This window comes from Ochotona curzoniae, unplaced genomic scaffold (assembly GCF_017591425.1).
Source record: "Ochotona curzoniae isolate NIBS_2020 unplaced genomic scaffold, NIBS_Ocur_1.0 scaffold_274, whole genome shotgun sequence".
Taxonomy (NCBI): domain Eukaryota; kingdom Metazoa; phylum Chordata; class Mammalia; order Lagomorpha; family Ochotonidae; genus Ochotona; species Ochotona curzoniae.
The window spans coordinates 1675895-1692157 of record NW_024467101.1 but is presented as its reverse complement, the minus strand read 5'-3'; positions in this window follow the sequence as shown (position 1 = coordinate 1692157).

The following is a 16263-nucleotide window of genomic DNA, read 5'->3' as shown; positions in this document are numbered from 1 at the left end:
CTGAGTCCCGGCTTCTCCACTTCCAATGTAGCTCCCTGCTAATGGCCTGGAAAAGCCATGACACAGTTCTTTGGAACCCTGAACCCAACTGTGAGACCTGGGAGAAGCTCCAGGCTCTTGTCTTCCAAATGAGCAAGCTCCAGATGTTGTAACCACTTAAAGAGTGGACTAACATATGGTATACCTTTTCAATCTCTTTCTTTCAAATAAACAAACACATCTTCAAAAAAAAAAAAAAAACAACTTAACATCCCTGCAAAGAATTTCCAGATAATTGGAGGTTAAATAATAGACTTTCAAATACAGTATCAGTATAAGAATTGGAAGGTATTCTGAACAATATAGAAGAAAAACAGAACATGTTAAAAGTCATGGGGTGTTGCCAAAAGGCTACTCAGAGAGAAACAGCACTGAATCTGTGTTTTAGAAATAAGGGTGGTCTTATGGTATTTTCAGTGTATTCAAAAGGAAATCAGAAAATGAAGAATAAATTTAGCACACAAATAAGCAAATATGAGACCTGGAGAAAATGCACTATAAAACAATCAAGAAAATGAAGAGTACCACGATCTATTGGTCATCAAGAAAATCAGTGAAATGATTATAAGCTACCTACAGCAGGGAGAAGAGAATGAAGCAGTTACATCATCACAGATTCCAAGCATATTAAAAATAATGAGGCAGAATGATCACTTTCATGCAAATAGGTTAAGTTATTTGGATGAAATGGACAAATCTCTTCTCCTTTAAAAAAATGTGGACAGATTTTTTGAATGTCAGAAACTATGAAAGCGCACTCTAAAAGGAGCATGTAATTTGAACATTGTTGTATTTAAAATGTGGTCCTATGCATGCAAAAGAATGCTCAAGGCTCGGGCATTTCAATGAATGCATTCTACCTAAAATATTTCTCTAATTCTTGCCTTGATTTGAAAGGTGGAGAGACTGAGTCAGACAGCCAGCCAGAGATCTGCTCACTCCTTCAGTAATTGCAGCCGTCTGGGTTTATTAGGCTGAACCCTCTGGCCTAGCACTCAATCCAGAGCTCTCAGCATGCGATCTCATGCTGTCAATGTTAGCCTTTATTTCAGAAGCTTGAAAGCTTTAAGATTAGGAAGTAACGGAGGCTTGCTATTCTCACTGCTTCTGTTCAACATGTAACTGAAGAACTCCGTCAGTACGATGAGGCATAAGCAAGGCCATCGTGATTGAAAGGAGCAAAACTAGACTTATCTCACTGATGCGATAATCACTCTTGTGACCAACACAGTGGAGCTTATAAAAATACTACTGGAGGGCCTAGAACGGTAGCCAAGTGGTCCTTGTATGCGCCAGGATCCCATATGGCCAGCGGTTCCCATCCGAGCTCCTCCACTTCCCACCCAGCACCCTGTTTGTGCTGTGGGAAAGCAGTGGAGAATAGCCTAAAGTCTCGGGACCCTGCACCTACATGGGAGACCCAGAAGAAGCTCCTGGCTTAGTGGGACCATAAGTCTCTTCATAGCAGAGGCCAAGGGATGAGACACGTGGGTATCAAGCCTGGAGTCTAGAAAGATGGCACCCTGAGTGGGTGTTTGGCACAGCCATTACGGCAGCTCTTGGGATGCCCATAATGGAGTGCTGCCTTCAGGTCCTGACTCTGCTCCTGTTGCTAACTTCTTCATAGTGTGTATCTGGGGAGACAGCAGTGATGGTGTGAGCAGCTGGATCCAGGCCACCACAGGGGAGAGCTGCCTTGAGCCCCTGCCTTCCTGGCATCTGAGGGAGTAAACCAACAGCTGGGAGGTCTCTGCCTCTCTCTCTCTCTAGTGAAATAGACAACTTTGGAAAAAGGAACATAGCAGTAAGTGGCTCAGCAACTGCAGTAAAATGAGGAAACAGTGAGAGAAAAGCTTTTCTGCAGGTCTTCTTGTTCAGAGAGCAGAACCCATATAATACCAGCTTCTTCCTCATGAAGGGGAGTAAGTGTGAGCGTTTGCAGTGTTAGCTCCAGGGAAACCAGCACCATGGGGTCTCAGGTGTCCCTGCACTGGCAGTCAATCCAACCCCTTTGCAGACACAGCCCCATCTTTGGCTAAGCATTGTGTTCAGCCACTGCGTGATAGCTGGCATTTTATTTTGGACTCTAGGCCTGGAATCAATAACTCCACCGAGCATTCAATTAACAAATGCGTAAGACTATCTTTCTCCCATTTATCCGCTCCCCCCACCCCCGAGGATTTGACATTTTCTTCTCTCAGATGCTAAATCCTTGCATTATAAATCTGTGTAGAGGTAATATGACAAGTTATATGAAAATTCCCAATATTGCTGCTCTGGTGCTATAATATCTGGCCCTGGTCAATGAACAGACACAATTCATCTCTGTTCAGACTCTCTTATGTGTATTTGACCTTTACTCCAAGCATGATTGGGTTAAGTACCAGAAATAAGAGGAAAGCGATATAAATGAACATTCAGCTGAGATCTGTGCATTTTGACAAAATGCTGTTGTGCAAACAGACCCCTAGGGGAAGAGTGGGAGAACCACTCCCAGCCAGTGCTTCACAGTGCATGAGAACCAGTTGCTGGGGCACTTGGATTCCTTCATAATTTCTACTTCTAATAAGAATCCGAAGGATTGATGTTGCTTCCAACAGATCACTTCTTTGATGAGAATTCCAGATTAGAAGAATGGAATTACACAAAAACACAATGCCTGCCTTTAAGCGAGCCATTTTACTCAGATATCCTTAACTAGTCAGACAGTGCAAAATCATGTTAAACCATCTAACTTATAAAATTACAAAACAGTCTATAGGTCAATAATTAATACAGTAAAAGGATTTGGAAAATATCTGGAAAGAATACCATAAATGGATCATTCAAATTGAAATAGTCGAAAGAATGAAATAACAATTGCACCAAAAGTCTTCTGTAGAAGATCTCTTCTTTTAAGTAAACACTTAATAATCACTGCATAATACAAGTTAGAATCCTGTACGTAGAATCTTTTAGGGGAACAGTACAATGAATACTATCATATCGAGATTAAGGATAAAATGCAGTGTGCATCTCTAATTCCAAATCAGACCAACTTCCAATGAAGCTATCAAATATATCTTGACAATAGGATACTGACCTCTGCCATTGTCCATGCCTACAAGACCAGGATACACTGAGATAGCAGAATGATGGACTTCGAACTGTTTTTGAAGAACTGTACTACTGCAATAATACCAGGGAAATCAGTGTGGGGGTGTTGGGAGGAATCTGGGGAAGGGATGAGAGGAAATTCCAGAGGCTATGGAACTATATCAAAAAAATTAATTAACTCTTAAAACCCAAGGGAGGATCCCAGGGTGTGTATGGGCGCTGGTTCTAATCCCAGCAGCTCCACTTCCCATCCAGCTCCCTGCTTGTGGCCTGGGAAAGCAGTCAAGGATGGGCCAAAGCCATGGGACCCTGCACCTGTGTGGGATACCTGGAAGAAGCTCCTGGATCCTGGCTTCGTATCGGCGCAGCATCGGCCGTTGCGCTCACTTGGGGAGTGAATATCGGACAGAAGATCTTCCTCTCTGTCTCTCCTCCTCTTTGTATATCTGACTTTCCAATAAGCAAATCTTAAAAAAAAAAAAAAAAAAAAACCAAGGGAACAGAAAGCTGGTGGTGGCCTATGGTGTGAGGCAATGAGATGGAAAAAAAGCAAGGAGGAGGAGAGATAGTAGAAGGAACCCTGAGAGCAGGCCAGTGGGAGGTAAAAGTGCTCCCAGAGCCTGCAGGGACCCTAAACATCAGGACACCTGGAGGATGTGGGGTTCTGCTGATAGGTCCTATCTCCTCCTAGGGCACCGCAGGCACCCCACAGGGCAGGCTGCAAGAACCCTCAGGAGGATTCAGGGTCTCTCTGGTAAGAGTGTCACGTTTTCCAGGGACCCTAACGAGCAGGCCGTGTGAAGCGCCAGAAGGACGTGGGGTACCACTGATGGGAGGACCATCTCCTCCCAGGACACTGCAGGGACCCCACAGAGCAGGCTGCAAGAACCCTCAGGAGGATTCAGGGTCCCTCTGGTAAGAGTGTCACGTTTTCCAGGGACCCTTACGAGCAGCCATGTGAAGCGCCAGAAGGACGTGGGGTACCACTGATGGGAGGACCATCTCCTCCCAGGACACTGCAGGGGCCTTAAAGAGCAAGCTCTCTGGACCATTAGGAGGATATGTGGCACCTCTGCTTGGGAGGACCATCTCCTCTTACACTCTCCTTTCTCTGGTCTGAATGTAAAGCCAACAGAGTAAAAACCCGATCAATCAAAAGCCCCAACATCGACATTTCCACAATTGAGGTGCATAACCGTTATAGGAGGGGTGTGCAGAGAAATCTTCGGTAAATTTCATATAGTCTCTAATTACCAGTTAATACATCTTCCTCAGTGAACGGTATCAGAAATGTTATTTTATTTAAAATGGCATTTAGATACTCCTTATTGCTTTAATGTTTGACATGCAATGATTTTTTGGTCTAACACAGCATCAAACATCTGGATAAAAACTTAACATAAAAGTCATTGAGCTCTAAATTCTCAATTTTCCTTATGTTTGACATGTTATAGAGGAAACACCCAGATGTCATCGAAGTTTTTACTTTTTAATCATATTGTGTGTGTGAGTGTGTGTGTGACTGTACCTACTAGATATTTTTTAAAAAAAAAAAGTTTTGTTCTGTTTTGTTTTTTACTTTGATTCATAAAGCAACATCTTCCCACCCTTTTAGGTTCCAATTGATCTATTCTGCATTCAATAGAACATGCAATTTCCTTGAACTTGTTTTTTTACCCTATTTGTTATTACTAATATTTTATGATACAGTTCCATAGGCTCTGGGATTTCCCTACCCCCTTCCCAACCTAGCCTCCCACCAATATCTCCTATGTTATTACAATAGTATGGTTCTTCATAAACAGTCCTAAATCGATCATTGTGGGCATGGACAATGGCAGAGAGTCCAGCATCCTATTGTCAAGGTATAGTAAACAGTTTCATTGGGAGTTCATCTTTGTCTGGAAGTAGAGATGCACACTGCATTGTATCATTACATCTGGATATGTTATTCTCCATTTTGCAATTACTATACATCCCCTTAAATGAAAAGCCACAAAATAAACAACAGGGGAAAAAAAATAAATTAACGACACAATGAAGATAAATAACATGCTACTGAATGACTAATGTGTCACTGAAAGAATGATAAAGCAAATTCAGAATTTCTTGAAGAAAATGATGCTAGTGTATGATCTATGAGTCAGTGAACAATTTGAAAAAAAATACTTGATTGAAAATATGCTGACGCTGAACTTTATGCTAGGCATGTGTTTGCAAGCAATGAATCTCAACTGAACTTGAACTATGGTTATGCAACAAGGTGGAGGAATCCACCATGGGGGGAGGGGTATGGGAGGGGTGGGGGTAATCCCCAGCGCCTATAAAACTGTACTACATAATACAATGTAAGCAACAATAAAAAAAAAAAAGAAAAGAAAATATGAAACTAAAGACAAAAAGCATCAAAATCCATGAGACATAATTTCTGCTGATCTTTGTTGATGAGCTTTATCTCCTCTAGACAACAGACAGATTTTTTTTAATCCTAATGTATGCTGTTTGATTGATGGGATTAAGCCTACTACATTAAGGCTAAATAAGAATAGCTAGTAACTTGGTCTTGCCATTTTAGCAATGAGTTGTTCATTGTTTATTTAGTTTTCTGTTGTTATTTTACTGAGATGTTCTTCACATTTGCCCTTGGTTGTGGTGGGTACTATTCCTTTTCTCCGTCAAGAGAACATCTAAGTACCATTTGTATGGCAGGTCTGAAAGAGGCATATTCTTCAAGATTTTCTTTGCTGTGGAAGAATTTTATTTGATTTTCAAAAACAAATGAAAGCTTTGACAGTTACATTATTCAGGACAGACGCTTTTGTTTTGTTTTGTCTTGCTTTGTTTTGCTTTTAGAATCTGGAATATGTCATTGCATTCTCTTCTGGCCTGTAGAGTTTCCTCTGAGAGGTCTCCTGTGAATCTGATTGTCATTCTTCTAGAGGTCAATTGATTCTTCTCACAGGCACATTTAAAGATCTTTTCCTTCTGCTGGACTTACGAGAGAGCCTGATTATCATGTGTGTTGGTGAAGATAGCTTTTGGTCAACCCTGTCAGGAGTTCTGTGCCCCTCCTGAATGTTGTTTCCCAATTCTTTCTCTAGATTAGAAAAAATCTTTCTTTATATTTCATTAAGTACATTTTAAAACCTAACTTCTCTTACTACACCTTATGGAACTCCCAAGACTCCTATACTTGGCCTTTTAATTGTGTCTTTCAATTCTTGAATACATTTTTATTTTAGCTTGTCCCGGCTCTGCTTCCAGCTTTTTGATTGTTTCCCCCTGGTGACAAAAAATGTCTTCCAATTTTGAGATTTGCTCTTCTGCCACCTTCCTTTCATGACTGAGATTTTCCCCTGAATGTTTCATTTGTTCTATTGCATCCTTCTGTTTCACTTTGCTATTTTCTGTGTGACCCATTTCTTGCATTCCTTGAACTTCTGTATTACATGCTTCTCATTGTTAATAAGAAGTTTTATGACAAGTGTTTTGGATTCTGCATCCCCCATTTTCTCAATGTCTTCCTCAGTTAACTCTGGGATTAGCAAAGGGTTTTGCTACTTTGCAAGGGGGAGGGGTCTTCAGTAATATTCATTGCACCTTTGTCTCTTCCTTTGCTTTTGGTCATTGTACTTCGGATTAGCAGATTCTTCTCCTTCGGGATGGTTTCAAAACTGTGCCACCCACAGGTGTACAGTTTGCTCCAGAGTCCCCCACCCCAACACACACACACACACACACACACACACACACACACACACACACACACACATTGTCATTTCTAAGTTTAAATCACAGCCATATGCTTCATTGGAAAGGGAAATATTCTTTTTTTAGAATAGAATCCTTGTGTTGGAAAGACCAACTAATATAGATGGACTCATAAATGGGATTTATTGAAAGAACCACCACAATGCCAAGAAAATATGGAACAGAAATTTCACCAGTTTGCTGCATGAATCGGAATTTCTTTCTCTTTCTCTTTCCCATCCCATATTCCACCAGTACAGGATTCCACTCGGTTTACACATCTCTTGGCATATCTGCTGCAATCCCAATTCATTGGCAATGCTCTTCCTCAGTCTCTAGATTATCTGTATAGAGCAGTAGCTTTCACTTATCTCTGACAGCTGACTCCATTTATCTCACATGGTATTATAATTGAATGAAGGGATCCATTTTAATTTCTCATAAATCTGCATCTAAAGTCTCAGTGCAGGGTGCTGGTTGTTTCTCTTTGTTCGGTTTCTGTAAGTTCACCTTGTGGGTTCCTGGGGAGGAGATGCAACCTGAAGAAACGGGGGGACAGAGCTCTCTTTTGGCAACTGACAAAGTTGATTTCCAGTGTCTGTTTTTATACATTTCATGATACAATGATTCAGACATAACTCAGAATTAAATGATCATGCCTAAGAACACAGAGACAACAAAGAAGCTAACAAGGCGACCTAGTCAAAAGGTTATTGTAACAGGGATAAATAATACTGTCCATCTTTGATTGGACAGAGCACAGATGTCTCCTATCTTCAAAGAGAGCACGAAAGCACATCCAAGGACATACTGGGCGCAAGAGCACACTGCGAGTGAGAGGGCTTCTGCCTTCTCGTTCCTGGAGCCTCTTTTCAACAGGGTCCTGCAGACATCCACTGTCTCAGCTTTCCCACAGGCTGTATTCTGACAGTTTCCATGCTAGGGCAATGAATCTAGACCTGAGGACCAACACAGTAGCGAAGAAATCTGTAAGCAGGGCCTCTTCTGCCCAGTCAGTGAAGTCAGTTCCCTTTCTCAAGGGTACGTGCTCAGAGAATGTTGAATAAATAAGCTAAAAGCAATCCTGTGGGAAATAAAAAAAACGGTCTGTTCTTGTTTTCCCATACAAAGTTTTCTATATAATTAAAAACTAATGAAAGGACTCAAAGAGAGCCATGCTGTTCATCCAGAACCCTGTCCTAATCATCCAGGGAATATTCTGCTCTTGGTATTCAGGGAGGGTTTAGTCTACCATGTCTACAATTATATAGGGAAATCAGTGTATGACTACATTTACTCAATATTTATTGTTTAAAGGGTAAACTAAGATTTCGAGAATAGTAATTATATTGATACTGTGAATGTAATCATAGACATCACTGAGTTCATGTAATTTACACTGCTTTGATGATTATTATTTGTATTTTATTTTTTTAAGATTTATTTTATTTTTATTGGAAAGGCAGATATACAGAGAGGAGAGACAGAGAGGAAGATCTGCCATCGGATGATTCACTCCCCAAGTGAGCGCAACGGCCAATGCTATGCCGATCCGAAGCCAGGAGCCTCTTCCGGGTCTCCCACGTGGGTGCAGGGCCCCACAGCTTTGGGCCGTCCTCGACTGCCCTCCCGGGCCACAGGCAGGGAGCTGGAAGGGAAGCAGGGCCACTGGGATTAGAACCGGTGCCCATATGGAATCTCGGGCATTTAAGGCAAGGACCTTAACCACTTGCGCCACCGTGCCGGGCCCGATGATTATTTATTTTGATGAGAAGTAGTAACATAAAAGGAAGGAGATACAGAGAGAGACAGGGTAAAAGTCTGATCTGTTGGTACACTCCAAAATGCCTACGATGGCCAGGAATGAACTGGGTTGAATCCAGGAGACGCCATGGGTGGTAGTGTTCCAAGTACTTGAGCCATCGTCCATTGTTTGCCCAGGCGCATTAGCAGGCAGACAGATCAAAAGTGGAGCAGCTTGAACTCCCTGGTGATCCCATAACGGATGCCGCATGTGCATGAAGTGATTGAACTGGGCTGCATGTGCCACAATGCTTTTTCCAAACAACGTAGTTTTTTTTCTTTAATGTTTTATTATCTAGAGAAAACCTTAATTCTGTTTACTCAAAAAAGATGATCCACTCATTTAAACATCCAACTACACCAAAGAACTGCTGCTTCTTACAATTCTGTACTGATTTTGAATGTAACCTGGATTAAGTATGTCTTAAGTGAGGGAAAAGAAACTACTAGTTCAGAAGAAAAAAAATATTAGCATGTCCACAGTCCTAACTAGTGTGTGGACGTTAGCAAATCCCCTGCAAAATGACAATGACTCAATGGGATGCAGGGGTGCAAAAAAGTGGTAAAAAATCCTTCACATAGCCACTTAGTGGATACTTTGTACTAATAAGCATTCACTGATGCATCCACTGGAATGCCAGGAAACTCAGACCCACTGAGGTTCCACAGCACTTCAAATAAAACTCTCAACAAGGAAGCAAGGGAATGAGACACGCACTGCAGAACTGGCCAAACATCACAATTTTTTTCTAAAAATGCATTTCCTGTTAAAATGACATAAACAGGACCCAGCATGGTAGCCTAGCAGCTAACATGCCAGGATCCCATATGGGTGCTGGTTCTAACCCCAGCAGCTCCACTTTCCATCCAGCGCCCTGCTTATGGCCTGGAAAAGCAATTGAGGATGGCCCAAAGGCTGGGAACATTGCACCTGCGTGGGAGACCATGAAAAAACTCCTGGACCCTGGCTTTGAATTGGTTCAATTACAGCCTTTGCAGTCACTTGGGGAATGAATCAGTGGACAGAAGATCTTCCTGTCTCTCCTTCTTTCTGTATATCTAACTTTCCAATAAAAATAAACTGTCTTAAAAAGTGTTTTGAACATGTTTTACTGCTCATATGGCACTGAGGCGAGAGGTGGTGTAACACACGACACCGGACAAAGCTCTGTCCACTGGCCACCAGGAGAATGTGCATAGGGATGCTGTCTGTACGTGCCAATTAGCTTTGTTTTTTATTCCCCCATTCATTCCCGAAACCTCACCTTTGTCAAAGGCCATTTGCTTTTTCTCCACTCAATGAGTTTTTTCATTTTCGTGACTTTATCAAAAAAAAAAAATAGACCAAGTAAATTCTGACATAATAAATTATTCTGTTCCATAGGCTAAATTAAGAAAACAATCAACGCATCTGCTTGGAGTCACTGCCTCCAATCACTTTGATGGAGTGGCAGCCATAACCAACTGATTAGGTGGTGAATAGTTCAACTACTTAAAAAGAGAGAATGAAGTCTAGAAACGCAGCTCAAAAAGAATAAGAGAGATTTTTTTTTCTAAATCAGAAATAAATAGTATTGTCAAGAAACGGTAAAGAAGAAAATAAGTTTGAAAGTAAAAAACAATACAGTTTTTTCTTCTTTTACTTTTTTTTTCATTTAAAATAATTTGTTTTTAAGGCATTGAGATAGAGAGACAGAGAGATTTGCCATCTGATGACTCAGTCCCCAGTCGCCTTTTCTACTGGGGAGTGAGGTACCGAGGAGCCGGGGACTAGGAGCTTGATCTAGGTGTATTTGCAGGTGCAGAGAGCCAAGCCCTTGAGCCATCATCTGCTGACTTCTGATGTGTTTATGAGCAGGAAGCTGGAATGGGGTGTGTGGCTGAGCCTCCATGCCAAGCCTTTCGAGATGCGATCCCAAACGGCCTTTTCATTACTGGGTCAACACTGGCCCTTATGCTTCCTTCTCTTTACTCACAGCGTAATGGAATGTCCTTGTTGTCTTGTTGACTTTAGAAAAGTGCTTGTTAGCTCCTTTTGTTCATATGTTACAGCTCTATACAGAGAGCTTCCCCAAGTAATCGCAAGCAAGAAGCAGAGAGCAAAAAATGTAATGTGAAGATAGAATCTTGAGACTTCATTATTGCATGTAACCCTCGCCTACACTAGTTGAAACACGTAGAATGCAAATTTCTACTTTCTACTTGTTGGGTTCTCGATTTACTGGAGGACTAATTTCTGTGATTATAAAGTAAATTGAAAACATGCTATTACAATAAATAAATAAATAAAAGAAGGGCCTGGTGCAATGGCTCAGTGTCTAAATCCTACCTTTACTAGCGCCAAGATCCCATATGTGTACCGGTTCATGTCCGTGCTGCTCCGCTTCCCATCCAGCTTGCTGCTTGTTTCCTGGGAAAGATGTAAAGGGTAGTCCACAACCTTGGGACCTTGCAGCCATTTGGGAAACCTGGAGGAAATCAGTGGCTCGTGGCTTTGGATTGGCTCAGTTCAGGGTATTGCAGCCATTTAGGAAGTGAACTAGCTGATAGAACATCTTTCTCTCTGTCTTTCATTTTTCCATAAATCTGATCTGCCTTCCCAATAAAAATAAACTAAAAAGGAAAAGAAAAAAAGAAATAAAAGAAAGGGGAGAGTGACATGATCATATGTGCTTAAAATTGCATGCATGAAATACAAGGAATGTTTTCTTTTTACAAGATTGTTTTTAAAGGAACATAAAGGATGATCTTCGTTGTGACTATTAAAAGCTGTAGTTCTTGTCCATAGTGTGTATGAGAAACTTTGGTGCCTAAGAATCTATAGAGAAATCTCCCAATACCAGGGATCTGCTGACAAGCCTGAACAGAACTGGTGGGCATGTCTCATAGGATGGGGCTGAGTGATACTCAATCCAAGTATCCTAAAATTATCAGAAAACTGAACACTGAAAAATCAGGGCCAAGAGCGAAGGCTGATCAAGACTGACAGTGAGGAGGCAGGTTGATGGAGAGACACGGAAGCAGTGCCATATATGGGTGAGACAGGTGCTACTGAGAAGAGTAATTGTGAGCAAAGTCTACTTGGAATGATAGAAATAGTTTTTCCTTAAGCTCAGACCAAGCAAATGGTACCTTGGGATAGAGGTAACTCTTGGAATGTTATACGAAAGGATGATATAGGACAATCAGACATGTATTTACTAAACTTGGGCACCTGCGAATGATGGACATTGAGTCAAATCCCTTCTCCTTGTTCACGAGTCCGTGAGATGGCCAGCACTGGGATCAGAGCTGCTTAAGCACGATTATCACCCTCTGGCTCCTGACACTGTGCAACAGCCACACTAACCTGGGATCAGCATTTCTTTGTCTGAAGCAGGAAAGTAGATTCAGCAAAGAGGAAAGCTGAGTTAGCAAACTACAACCTGAAAGGCATTTGCTTGTTCTGATACATGTGCTGTCTTATGTAAACCATTTTTTTAAAGAATTATTTTATTTTTATTGCAAAGTTAGATATACAGAGAGGAGAGACAGAGAGGAAGATCTTGCCCCCACTGATTCGTACCCTAAGTGACTGCAACGGCTGGTGCTGCGCCAATCCAAAGCCAGAAGCCAACAGTATCTTCCAGGTCTCCCATGCGGGTGCAGGGTCTCAAGGCTTTAAGCCATCCTCAACTGCTTTCCCATGCCACAGGCAGGTAGCTGGATGAGAAGCGGGACTGCCAGGATTAGAGCCAGTGCCTATATGGAATCCTGGCCCATTCAAAGTGAGGACTTTAGCCATTAGGCCACCGTGCTGGGCCCGTAAAACATTTTTAACGTATGTACCCCTGCATCAGAGCCTCATCCTAGTTAATCAAGTTAAAACTTTCTGGACAATGTGAAAAAAAAAGTTGCACCTTTTTTTGAAAACAAAATTGTTTATCTGGAAGGAAATGTTACAGAAAAAGAAATATATACCATCTACTGGTTTAATTCCCCAAATGGCTGTAACTGGTGCATCTTGGTTCGATCAGATCAAAGTCAGAATCCTGGACCTCCCTTTGGGTCTCCCACACAGGTGTAAGAACCTGAGCACTCTAGCCACCGTTGGCTGCTTTGCTGGGCTCTTCAGCAGGGGGTTGGACTGGAATTGCCAGGACTCTAAATGGCATTCACAGGGCATGCCATTGCACAGCTGATAGGTTAACCTGTTGATGCTGGCAATGAGGCATTGCTGCTTAAGGCTCACTGTTGTTTCCTTGCAAATTTGGGAGCTGCAACAACTCAGAGGGAAAGTGGTGAGGGTCTGCTTTTCCTCACCTTGCCCTCTGCTCCTGACACCCTCGTTATGCAGCCCATTTGCACAAGGACATAGAGCTCCTTATGTTATGGCCTGCAGCTCTAGTGAAGTTCTCCTTTGCCTTGTAATGGCTCTGGTGGCTGCCTGTGGTTGGTGCATTTGTGTTGACCAGACCAACCATGCACATTGCAAGGAGGTTAATCTTGGGTTCTACCCCTCTCTGTCCACATTTCATCCTCTCACTGTTCTCTTCAAGCACCAAGAATTGCTCCACCCTCAAGCCCTGCTCCTTCCTATGGTATGCCAGAACCCACCAAACACAGGGAAGCCAGGCAGCCATTCCCTATGCCATAGCCATAGCCTGCCTCTAAATCCCACTGTTAGCATAAACACCTGCAATGGTGCAGTTGTTCAAAGACTCCAGGAACTAGGGCCCACAGGTTCCACAGACATGCCAAGCTTCTTGGATATGAATTCCAAGAGTTTCTGGAAAGAAGGGGAATCAAAGAAGAGTTGAGAGCAAAAATATGAAGTAGTACTGGCTTTCTTAGTATGGTTGCCTGCTAGAGTTTTTTTTCCCCAAACATCTTACATGCAAAATATTGCTTTGAAGGTAAGTGTGGTCTGAAAGCAGAGTCATTAAATGTAACAAGTGTGGTTTATGCAGTTAATGAATGGTTTATGAAGAAAGTGAATGGAAGGGGCAATGGTGAATTGGGATTGATTTTGTGGGGAAGGCACCAGAACCAGTCAATGACCTCTGAGAATCCAATAAAGACAAAATAGCCAGCGAGCTAATTTTCAGAGTCTTGGTTTTTAAGACCTGACTAGAGGATGTGAGAGCAATCTGGCTGAGCCACTGTCAACCTCACTGATCGCCGGGGTTGGTTTGGCTGATCTGGCTGCTCAGGCAGGTGTCCCCTTTGTCTCTCACCACGCCAAGTCCATTCCTCCTGACGCTGTGCTCTTGGTCGAAGAGGATCGCCATCCTTACTAGAGGAGGACTGGTCTTCAGTCAAGGGTATATTAGTAGCTGCAATGCCTTGCTAGAACTTCCAAACAAGCTTTCAATGTCCACTTGTAGGGGAATGTGGGGCGGTCAAGCTCCCAAGCTTCCAAGACCTCAGACCATCCTAATGAGCCACTGCATGTGGCAGTCTGCCTTTCTTAGAAAAAAAAAAAGACATAAAAAGACATATCTAGAAAGATAAAGGTAGCTGGTGCTACCTTGATTGATTCTGATTACAGACTTAAAAACTGTCATGCATTTAAGTATTGCTTTTGACCTGATCAAGGACAATTGTCAGGCATTACTTCTGACGAGTTAATTAAAAAATTAAATTGAAACTATTTTCACATCCATCTCTTAATGACATGTTATTGGTTAGAATTAATTTGATAATGTGGTTGCCATGAATTATTTATTTCTAGGGTCCCTTTCTCGTGACTTTTGCAAAGTACAACAAATGTCAATGTGCCCAGGCCTCCAGTTGACAGGATGTCATGTTTTGTTTTTGACTGAATGGAACACTATTTAAACAGTACTTAGTTTGGGAGTTGCATTGCTTTGGTAAGGGCTTCTCAGGATGGGCAGCCAGGGGACACAGGCCTCCATCCTCACCCACTAAGAGCCAGATTTCCTAAAGATCATGACTAATAATATTCCCAACCTCAGTAAACAGCAAGAAAGCTTCCCAATCTCCAAACTGAATTCTGGACATCACTCCTGCCTATCTGTGTGCCTTTCATCTGCCCACTTGATCCCTTCATGTATCTTATAAGCTTTATCTTCAGAACATCTAGTGTCTTACCACTTGTTATCACCAGTGATTTTATCAACCCGCATAGGGACTGCTGGAAAAAAAAAATTATCATCGGTCCCCTGTCTCCCATCTTAGCTTCCTTGCATTTATCCCAGCATAGCCTTTAGTTATAATCTCCTAATACCCAACACCGTCCTCCTCTGCCGCAAGTGCCCCCATCATTCACCAGCTGTCTCAGAGTAAAGACTGAGACTTTTGTAAAGCATTAGCTCATCTAGCCCAAGCCCTCAACTGAGCTGCACCTTCTCCTTTATCTCCCCAGCATGGACACTGCTTCACAACAACCAGATCAGAGGCAGGCTGGAGCCAGGAGACCAGGTTTCAATCTGGGTCTCGCAGATGTGGAGCCGGGACCCAGCTCCTTGACTCAATAGGTGCTGTTCTTCAGGGTATGCATTAGCAAGAAGCTGTAATTAAAATTAGAGTTGGGACTCAAAGCATGGATATGCTAGTGACTACCAAAGGCTCTCTGCCCCCCATGTCAGTGAGTATCCTAACCATCTGCCAGACCCTTCCTCATCTCTGATTCCCTCCTTTTCCTACCCAGAAGACTCCAGTTCTCCCACCTTTAAGAAGATAAAGTGTAGGAATTGAGTTCCTGGCACTGCTGTTTTATTCTGTTGTTAATTCTGTGCCCCAATACATGCCTGGCAATCTTGGAGACTCAGGTGTCTGAGGGAGGTGATCATACAATGTTGTCATGTGTACTGGATGTCGGGATGATATGGGTTAATGTGCTAAGATTTGGAGACCTGAGGCTGATGCTGTAGCAAAGCTAGTTAAGCCACTGCTTGGGCTGCTGGCATCCCATATGTGAGTACCAGTTTGCAACTTGGCTACTTTGTCGCGCCCACGTGTCTTATCGTCCAGCGATAAGAGGCAGACGCGAGTGAAGCCTTCTGCGGTAGTCTTTATTGTGCACACCAAGATGAGGAAGAGGAAAGGGCCCCGACCCCAGCAGGCTGTCTGCTCTTATGTGCTGACTGGCCCCGCCTCCGCCGATGATAGGTCGGCGTCATGATCACGCAGGGTCCTGGGCTACCGGATTCGTCAGTCCCCAGTGTTCACGTGCCGGCCAAGCCGCAGCTCACTGCGCATGCGCTAGGAGCCTGTGCAGTGCCGCAAAAGCTACGTGACTCTCCACCAGGCACCAAGGTGTGGCTTCTCCGGCCGGCGCCATTTTGGGTATGGCATGTGGCCAGTGCATACAGATGCGGCTGGCAACACTACTTTACTTCCAGCTCTACTCCTTTTTAATGCATCTAGGAAGACAGTGGGGATGCCAAAGTAAATGGTCTACTGCAACCTTTGTGGGAGATGCCCTGGTTTATACCTGACATATTCCTAACTGCAGAAGCCATTTGGGAAGCAAGCTAGCAAATGGAAAATCTATCTTTACTTTTGTTTCTTTTCTTCTCTTTCTTTTCTTTTCTTTCTTTTCTTTTCTTTCCTTTTCTTTCTTTCTTTCTT